The sequence below is a fragment of the Olea europaea genome, chromosome 18 (genome assembly GCF_002742605.1).
Source record: "Olea europaea var. sylvestris chromosome 18, O_europaea_v1, whole genome shotgun sequence".
Taxonomy (NCBI): Eukaryota; Viridiplantae; Streptophyta; class Magnoliopsida; order Lamiales; family Oleaceae; genus Olea; species Olea europaea.
In genome coordinates, this window is record NC_036254.1 from 27,490,739 (window position 1) to 27,501,107 (window position 10,369).

At 37.5% G+C, this 10,369-nt stretch overlaps 1 long non-coding RNA gene across 1 annotated transcript; it reads left to right on the plus strand.

The window, feature by feature from the left end:
- The first annotated feature begins 1,019 nt into the window (after positions 1–1,019).
- Positions 1,020–2,307, plus strand: LOC111366555. The gene is made up of 2 exons (XR_002697686.1): positions 1,020–1,497; positions 1,967–2,307. It is a non-coding gene; the product is annotated as an uncharacterized LOC111366555 (long non-coding RNA).
- Positions 2,308–10,369: the final 8,062 nt, after the last annotated feature.

Consider the following 10,369-nt stretch of genomic DNA (forward strand, 5'->3'; position numbering starts at 1 on the left):
GATTCGTGTGATTCAAAATTCGAGGTGCATTGATTTGAACGAACTGTCCAATTGATGTATTTCTTGATATTTTGGAAGAGAATAAAATAAATAAGTATTAAAAGTAATTTACTTATTTTTAAGTACACTTAATATTTTAACTTATAATTATTTTTTAGAAGTAAACTTTTATACTACATGCACAAATATTAGTAGGTGTCTTGTTTCTTTCGGTGAATGCCGCCCTGGTTAGTTTGATGATTTCTTATTAAAAAAAATTTTTAGTGATCTTTTATATATTTCTTGAATATTTTGGAATCATTGTACGATTAATACAAGTGTCTTCTCACGGTTATTCATATTGTAAAAAATTGAATGAAAAAAATGATATATTAGTTTCTTCAAACATTGAAGAGAAATCTTGTAATTTTGACACGGCTTTCACTTCCTAAATCTCAAAAACTAATGCTACGCAAATTTGTATCCTTGTTATAAAAGTTTCAAAAATATGACACCATTGAGCGATATTTCCTCGGGAGATTTTTTTATATTTATATTTTATTATTATTATTATTTGTGTTCGTGCTAAATCAATTTTGCAATTGAAAAGTTACAACAAAATTGTAGAAATGGTGGCCATCCATAAGTCTACACTGAGAACTCACATACACTACAAACACTACAACAAAAATGCTCTTTTGCAACACTCAAAAGACAACATTCATTGAATGAATGTTGCTAAAGGAGTCTATGACAACATTCTAATAAGTGAATGTTACGATTGGTTAACCTTATTGAGCTTTAGCAACATTTTTTGAATAAATATTGCCAACATCACTTTTTGCAAGTTCATTGAATGTTCGCTGATTGTTGTTAAAATATAATTCTTTAACAACATTTAGCGCTCATTGTTGAAACCTTTAATATATAACTTTCTGAACGCTGCGAAAAGTGAAACTTTTACCATGTTCATTGAACGTCAAATGAACGTTACGAAAAGTGGAATATTTTTACAACATAGATCAAACGTTGCTAAAAAGAAAAACTCACCAAAATCTAATTAGTCCTAATTTTTCCTTCTTTTCTCGTCTCCACCTCTTACCCGTCTCTCATCACCTCCTCTTTTGACATTATCGATCCTTCTTAGAGGCAGACACCGCTGTCACTGGAAGGCACCACCATAACCAACTGTGGCTTGCAAGTGAATAAGCCTCTTGCCGAGGACCACAACAGCAAGGTCGACGACTGAGGCCGTAACATGTGCAAGCCTATAATCTGTGCAAGCCTATAATCTGTGCCACCAGGGGTTTTCATATCATCCGTGAACTCTGCCACAAGACTGATGGGTAGACCATTGAGTGGCTTCTCCGTCACGTAGAGCCTTCAATTATAGCTGCCAGCGGCACCGACACAACCCCTACTAGTTTCGCCACTGTTTGCACCTCCACTTGGAACTCCTCCATCCCTCATTCACAGCTTACTCCAGTCAATCTTCCGAACAATCAAGGGAAGACGATGGTAATTCATATTAAATTATGAATTATTTAAGCTAAGTCATCAGTTGTGCATAAGTTTCTGTATATTTGGTTTTTTTATTGTGAATTATCATCGTGGTTTTCAATTTATGATGCTGATATTGATAAATTCAGTGTATGACGTAATTTTTAAAATTCAGAGTTGAGACTGCTGTTGTTAAAAAAAAAAAAAAAAAAATGGAGAACATTCCCTTTCCCATATCTGCTGTTTAGTATTATCAATCTGTGTAACATGCTCTGCTGTAGCTACTTTGGCTTTTCTAGCTAGCGGAGTCTTATTATCTAAGAGGGATTCTTGGTGTTGTATTAGATGTATTTGTAAGAGAGGCATAAGCATAGGTTTCTGAGGAGACGCTCATTTCATTGCTTATGAACAGGGGTTGAACACTTGTTGAGAGATGTGAAATGCTTTCAACTAACGTCAATTTGGGTTGATTATTTTGTTTGAACAGAATGATGCTACCTCACAGAAGGATGATGAAGGGCCAGTTGACGCAGCAAGCTAGAGCTATGAAACCGCCCCTTTCTCATTTAACTCGTCGGATACTACTATTCCTAGACCAATGCCACTTGTGTCGATACACATGATTTAATTCAGATTTCTCGAGAAGGATCCTTTCATTTACTCTAGTGCATTTTGCAGTAGCTATAGAGCTTGGACATTCCAACGAGCTCTATCTCATGGCATGTAATTTTGTCAAGGATTATCCTTAAGAGTATGCATCTATAATGTTTTATAATTTATATTGACAATCATTGTTAATCTTGAGAAATAATATTATGTTATTGCTCTTATTTGTTTTCTAAATATTCTGTTAGTTTTCCACCAGAGTTGAGTGTATGACATAAACTATCAAGGAAATGGGTTATTATATGAAGCAAGCAACCCTATTTTGGTGTAATATTCTCGGGGGGTTGGTGGCTGACACGGCTGACTTATGTTTTGGGCCCGGTTGGGTGGGTAGCTGGGCGGGTTGTATGTCTATTTGGGCCGTGTTATTATTTTATTTGGGCCTGTTCTTTGTTGTGGACTGCTTTGGGCTGTTTCAATTTTAATTTCCTGGACGGTCTCTTGGGCTTATTGTGGTTTCCTTGTTGGACATCCTTTGGGCCTGTTTTAATCTGGAGTGTGTTGCTTCCCTTGGGCTGGATTGTGCCCAAGCCCATATTCTTGGGCCGGTTGCTTTGTATTTTCTGGGTTGGATTTTCTGGACAGGTTGCTGGGTTTTTATTTCTGGACAGTTTACTGGGCTTTCATCCCTCTTCTACGTGGGCTGTCCTTCTTGGTTGCTGGGCTCTATTACTGGGCCGTCTCTTTTCTATTTGGGCCATCTTTGCTGGCTTACTTATTGGGCCGGTCATAGTCCATTCTCTTGGGCCGGTTTTGTTAAGTTTGCTGGGCTTCTCTATTCTGTTTTGTTGGGCCTTCTCTGGACAGTTTAGTTTGGGCTCAATTATTATTCCTTGGGCCGTGTTTTGCTGGACTTCTGGATTTCTCTCTTTTGGGCCAGTTTGTGCCTTTTCCTGTTTGACGTCAATTTTTATTGCTGGGTGATTATTTCTGCCTTTGATTATTTTGTGTCTTTGGGTGTTTCTGCCGGATTGCTGGAGTTCATTTTGGACTATTGCTTCCTGGGTTTGTTCATTTCTTTCTGGTGGACCGTCCACTCTCCCTTTTTGACGTCTACTCCAGGTTGGTTGGGTGATTATTTTCTGTCTTTGCTGGAATCTTATTTTCTGCCTTTGACGTCAATTTCATTTGGCCGGGTTTACATTCTGGTGGGTTATTTTTGGATGTAAATTTTTCTGCCGGTTTGCTAGGATAAATTTTTCTGCCTTTGGTTGGTTTATTTGGTTGAACCTTTCTTGCTGGATGGGTCATTTTTGGCCTGTTTTGGCACTTTGTTCCTTGCCGATCCCCTTGGGCAGTTTTGTGTGGATTTTATCTTCTTCGTATCATGGGTAAGATCAAGGTTAAAAGTGGACGTCCCTCCCTTATTATTAAACCTGGTTGATTGTCTCTTGTTGAGGACATTGTTGTTGCATCCCCATCGAAAGTTTTATCGGGGGAGAATAAGGTGACAAATTTGCCTTCACCGAGCGTTTCTTTAACTCTTGGTGAGGAGGATACGGAATCTGACCAATCTGATTTTGAATCAAATTCGGTTAAAGTAATGAATAATAATGCTGAAAATGTGAATAGCGTTGATGGAGGTATCGAGAAAAAAAACCCCCATGGGTCAACCTTTTCAAGGATAACCGCAAAATTGAGGAAAATATCAAGTTGAAAACCTTCCATAATCAATCGAACGAGGTTGTGTTGGGGGAATGTGATGAAAATGATATTGAAAATGCATGGGGATATGGTTTAGTTGGATACTTTGCCGGAAGGTTTCCGGGGAAACTCGCGTTACTCAAATTATGTGATCCTTGATTTGGTGTCTCTTGGTTGGAGTAAAGTTTTTGTTGGCACCAAGCAATTTTCTCTTTGCAAGAAACTTCATAGCCTCAAAGGATTGCTTAAGAAGATGAATGACAAACATTTCGCTCACATTTCCTCTAGAGCCGCATGTGCTTCCAATAGACTCGATTTGGCTCATGTTGAATTGCACAATGACCGAGAAAATCTTCTCCTTAAATCTGAAGTTGTTCGTTTGAGAAAAGAGGCAAACACTCTTTGTGAAGCGGAAAGGAGTTTCTATTATCAAAAAGCAAAGTGTGTGCATTTGAAGAATAGTGACAAATGTAACAAGTATTTTCATTCTTTGGCCAAGAGGAATATCAAGAGGAATTTCATCCCGGCTATACTTAAGAGAGACGAGTTTTATTCTACTTCTCTTGAGGAGGTAGGAACCGAATTCACACACTTCTATAGTGAATTATTGGGGAGAAAAACTGTTGGACAGCATGCTAGTGTGGATGTTCTAAGAAACGGACCGTTGTTGTCAGAGGAGAATGCTTCTTTACTTGTTCGGGACATTACGAGGCAAGAGATCAAAGAAGCTCTTTTTAGCATTAGGGATGATAAAGCCCCGGGGCCGGATGGATTTACTTCTTGTTTCTTCGAAAAATCATGGGACATTGTTGGTAATGATTTTATGGATGCTATTGAGGAATTCTTTCTTTCGAGTTCTCTTCTCAAGCAAATTAATCACACCATTTTAGCCTTGGTACCTAAGGGTACTCACTCTTCTTCGGTGGGGGATTATAGGCCTATTGCATGTTGCAACGTTTTTTACAAGGTAATCACTAAGATACTTGCCTCCCGGTTGAAGCCTATGCTTGACTCTATTGTGGACCAAGCTCAATCTACATTTGTTGAGGGTCGGAGTATGATTGAAAATATTCACTTGGCATAAGAACTTTTGAGACAATATAACCGTAAGAGTGTTGCTCCACGGTGCCTTCTCAAAATTGACCTTACTAAGGCCTTTGATTCGGTGAATTGGGAGTTTCTTGAAGAAGTTCTTGAAGGGTTGGGGTTTCCCAATATCTTTGTTGATTGGATTATGGAATGTGTGACTTCTCCATCTTATTCCATAGCGATAAATGGTGGCCTTCATGGTTTTTTCAAGGGCAAAAGAGGTCTTCGACAAGGTGATCCTCTATCCCCATACTTGTTTATTTTTTGCCTTGAATACGTATCTAGATTGCTAAAGGTGGCTACTTCGAATAGTAATTTCAACTATCACCCCAAGTGTGCTCAATTGAAGATCATACACTTGGCTTTTGCGGATGACTTGATGTTATTTGCTAGAGGGGATGTCATGTCTTTGGATATTTTATTGAATTGCCTTTCGGATTTTGGAGGCATGTTGGAATTGAATATAAATGTTGGGAAATCTTGCATCTACACTGCGGGTATTCATGGTAAAGATTTGGAGGATATTCTTGCTCTCACAAATCTCCTCATTGGCTCCATGCCGTTTAGGTACTTAGGTGTACCACTTGCGGCGAAAAAATTGAAAGTTGGGTCTTATGATATGCTCACAAATATAATCTCATCTTATATTAGTTCTTGGTCGACTTCCTCTCTATCATATGCAAGTAGGATCGAGTTTGTGCGAGTCGTGCTTCAAGGTGTGGAATGTTTTTGGCTTTCTATCCTCCCTATCCCGGCTACGGTAATTTCTAAAATCAATAGTCTTTATCGTAGTTTCCTTTAGGGAGGGGGGTAAGAAACATTTGGTTGCTTGGAACGCTATTTGCCTCCCAAAGGTTGAGGGGGGACTCGATTTTAGGGACTTGAAATGTTGGAATTTAGCACTCCTTTCAAAAATTCTTTGGAATATCCATTGCAAGAAAAACTCACTTTGGATTAAATGGATAAATGGAGTCTACCTTCAAGGAACAGATTTTTGGGTGTATTGCGTGAAGAAACAAGATTCCCCACTCATTAAGAAGCTGGTTGACATCCGGGACAGCATTATTGCTGTCCAAGGGGACAGTTTTTCAGCAATGGACAGATTGTGTAGCTGGACAGAATGTGGGCGTTTCTCTACTTCAGCAGCTTCTGACTTCTTCAGGCCGAAGGGGGGTTTTCTTCTCTGGTCCAGAACGGTTTGGGATGGTTCCATCACCCCCAAACACGCGTTTATTTTATGGTTAGCTGCCCATTCAAAGCTCCAGACGAGGGACAAGCTATTGCACTTGGAAATGGACCGAATCTGCCCACTTTGTGAGGTACTGGATGAATCTGTCCAGCACTTGTTCTTTAGATGCCGTGTCACTTCCGAGGTATGGAAACAGATCAGATTTTGGTTAGGTATTAGGTGCTCCATGTCTACTTTACCGAGCACTTTTAAATGGTTGAAAAAAGAAGCGCGGAGGAAGAGTTGGTCGAGCCGTGTTAAACGGATTGCTTTTGCTACTACCGTCTACTACATTTGGATGGCTAGGAATTGTTGTATTTTTGATGGTACGAAAGTGCAAGTTGAATCCATTGTTAGGAAAATCAAAACACACGTATACAAAGCAATGTTCGTTTTGTATCCGAATGTTTTGATTCTCTATGATTCTCTTGCTAATGGTGTTTATTAGTATTTTGATCTTTGATCTTTTTTGTATGTTTTTGGACATTGATTTGCCTGGGAATGCCCGGAGTACTTGTATTTGATTATGGACATTGTCTTACCTGGGTATGCCCGGTGTACTTGTACATGACATATTTTTGATCTATATATTTACATTTACCGATCAAAAAAAATTGTTTAAATTAAGAATATTTTATTTAGTTGACAATAGAGCACAAATGCATTATGATTCTAACCAATAGAATGGAACATGGTGTTTATTAGTATTTTGATCTTTGATCTTTTTTGTATGTTTTTGGACATTGATTTGCCTGGGAATGCCCGGAGTACTTGTATTTGATTATGGACATTGTCTCGCCTGGGTATGCCCGGTGTACTTGTACATGACATATTTTTGATCTATATATTTACATTTACCGATCAAAAAAAAATTGTTTAAATTAAGAATATTTTATTTAGTTGACAATAGAGCACAAATGCATTATGATTCTAACCAATAGAATGGAACATAGCTATCCGCTTCATTAGTCATCTATGGAGGCGACGTGGAAAGTTCTAGGGAGAGAGAATCTTAGGATTTTTGTCTATAAAAGCTATTATGCAAATTGGAGCTTATGTTAGAAACCAAATACAATGGTTGTGCAAAATATAAAAACACAATTTTCCTATCCGTTATGCAAATTGGAGCTTATATTAGAAACCAAATGCATTACCTATGTTAAAAAATCTAGGGTACCATACACTGATATAGAAACTTTAGCTCCTAGTCCTTTTTTATTGGTTAATATTGTAAGTTTCTTCAAAGTTTGCATTTAGTTCCCTCCTGAGTTTGAATTTTACTTTATTGCAAGATTTTCTATGTATATGTATATTTTACTCCAGTGTGAGAGAGTGTGTGTTTTAATTGAGTAGGACAATTTAAGAATCATCTGCATTAACACTCTGTACCCTAAGGGCTTGATGCAAATTTTTGTAAAAGTCAATGGATTATATATTAATTATTGTATTTGTACTAATCATGTAACATGCCTTTTAACAATTACCAGCAGCCTTTCCTGTGTTTGAATGGGGCTAGCCGTTGAGGAATAAAAGCTGATTTTCTATTTAACGTATAGAATTTCTTGTGTTTGAATGGGGCATTAGCTGTTGAGGAAGTAATTATAAATGTTGCAGTGCAGCTGATTGCCATTCACTCAAAATTTATTTTTAATTACTATGCTTTGTGGTGGCTTAAATTTTACATCTAAATACTACGTTAGTTTTAGGGTAATTGATTTTATACTTCAAATGAAGCTGTCACAAAAATGTTTCCGCTTGTTTTTCATGTTTGAAGTTCATTGGTTTTAAGGATTTTTAGAAAAAAACTAAATGCTTGTTTCTATAGAGAGTCTTTTTATGAAGATGGTAACCCATAATAAATAGTAGAGCTGCAAATTTGAAGATTTGATCTTTCTTTCTGATCTTTATGGTGATGATGAGCACCATTAATATAAATCGTGTTGATTATAATGGTAACTATATGATTTGGACAGTTTCGCATTCATGCTGCACCTCATGATCCCTTCAATTGTGAAGTAAATGAAATATTAGAATGATGAAAGATTGGAGATTTCGGTGAAGGATTAGGGTGTAAGATGGAAGATGGAAGTGCTAGCATAGGAATATTGATATCAAAGTCGTTGAAGTTAATTTTGTACTAAAATCAACTTATTTGGTGAAGCTATTGAATTTTATTTTATTGATGTGCTCTAGTTCATTTTTTGTGTGGATTAAAAAAATTGTAATGAAATTATAACATTTGTTGATTAACTTGTGTAAATTGTTTGTGTGAGAATATGGTTCTCTTAACTCCATTAGACTTAAGTGTTATTTGTGTAATTCACATGGATTGTGCTTGTCTAGTTTTATTATGGACAATTGGATGGGATCGACGGCCGGGATTTAATCTATTTGAGATATTTTTGTTTTTGACTTAATAGTTACCACAAAAAGGGGCTTCCCCCACGTTTTTGGAAGACAGGTCTTTTCTCTCTTCTCCAGTCGACCACTCTCTCCATTTTGCACCTTCTGCTTGGTAGAAGGTTAAGGGTGCGTTGGTGGCGGTTTATAGCGAGGTTCTTTGCCAGTTTCTCTCTCTCTCTTTGGAAGGTGATTTACATGACATGGGAGCTGTTCATGAGCCTATAAATCAGCCATAAGGAAGAGGAGAAGTTGCTGTCCATTTCGGCCGAGATTGGGTTGTGTTTTTCCATTTTATATTCCTTGATTTTACCTTGGAATCTTTTATTGATTGATTTTTATTGTTTGATTGAACTCCAAGGATCCCAACAAACTGGTATCAGAGCAAGGAGGAGTGAAATATGTCCAAAAATCGATCGAAACCTCCAAGAAAATCGCGATTGCCACTTTTAGCCGAATCTAAAACTTCAAATTCCGGCCAAACTACTGAATTTTTAGCAAAACTGACCCTGGACCCATAACCAGTAGACGAAGGCGCTCCCTGTGGTGGGGCGCATGACCAGAGCGGCGACCGACGACCGACGGCGCGTGAACTCCGACGACGGTGCGTGACTAGACATTTCGGTGACCTTTTTTTGGGCAGTTTACTTATTTCGATGCCCTGGACGCAGTGATGTCGTTTGTTTTCCGTTTCAGGTCTTATAGAAAAAGTTAGACGATTTTGCCCCTGGCTTGACGTCTACAGCAATTCGGTTCAGAAACTTGGTGGTATATTTACTGTTTTTCAACAGTAGTTTGGTAAGATTATTCCAAACTCTTCGTTAGGTTAGGTTTGGTATCCTTATCGGTTTATGCATGATTATTGCTTGGTTGCCTATTTGTGAATTCCGTTGATTGAATTTTTGTGATTAATTTGTAACCTGGAAGCATATTTACTTGCATTATATACCTGTGTTTTGTGAACGGATTATGTCATTGTTGTACTTCATTTCTAAAATTGTTTTTTAACTCAGCATTCATATTTTTTATATTGATCATCTGGAAAAGAATTTTTCAAAACCTTTTCTGTTTTGTCCACGAGTACAGGCCACTCTTTTACAGAATCTGTAATGGGTTCGAGGGTCCAATTATCGCAATTCGATGGAAAGGGGGATTACTCGATATGGAAACAGAAAATGAGGGTCATTTTGGTCCAACAGAGAGTTGCTAAAGCTCTCGATGATCCCGCTACATTTTCTGATGAGTTAAAAGCTAAACCAACTGAAATTGAAGACATGAATGAAATTGCTTACAGTTCTATAATTTTGCATCTATCTGACAACATTGTGAGACAAGTTGATAATACTAAAACTGCTAGAACTTTGTGGACTGCTTTAGATGCCTTGTTCTTAACTAAAACTTTACCTAACAAAATATACCTGTTCGAAAAGTTATTTAGTTTTAAGATGGACCCGGGGAAGGATGTTGAGGGGAATTTGAGTGACTTTAGCATAATTGTTAAGAGTCTAGCTCGTAATGATAAAAAATTTGACGATGAGGATTTAGCTGTCATATTGCTAAACTCTTTACCCGAATCTTACAGAGAAATGAAAAATGCCATAAAATATGGTAGGGACCCTCTCACTCAAGCTATTGTTTCCGATGCTTTAAAATCAAGAGAACTTGAATTAAAAAGAGACAACAGAACTCATTCCCGGGAAGAAAGTCTATTTGTTAAGGGAAGACCTGAAAAGAAAGAATTTAACTTCCATAATAAGAAGGGAAGAGGAAAATCTAAAATGAGATCTAAATCTAAAGATAAAAGCGGTAAGAAATGTTATCACTGTGGAAAGTTAGGACATTTCAAGAAAGACTGCTTTGACT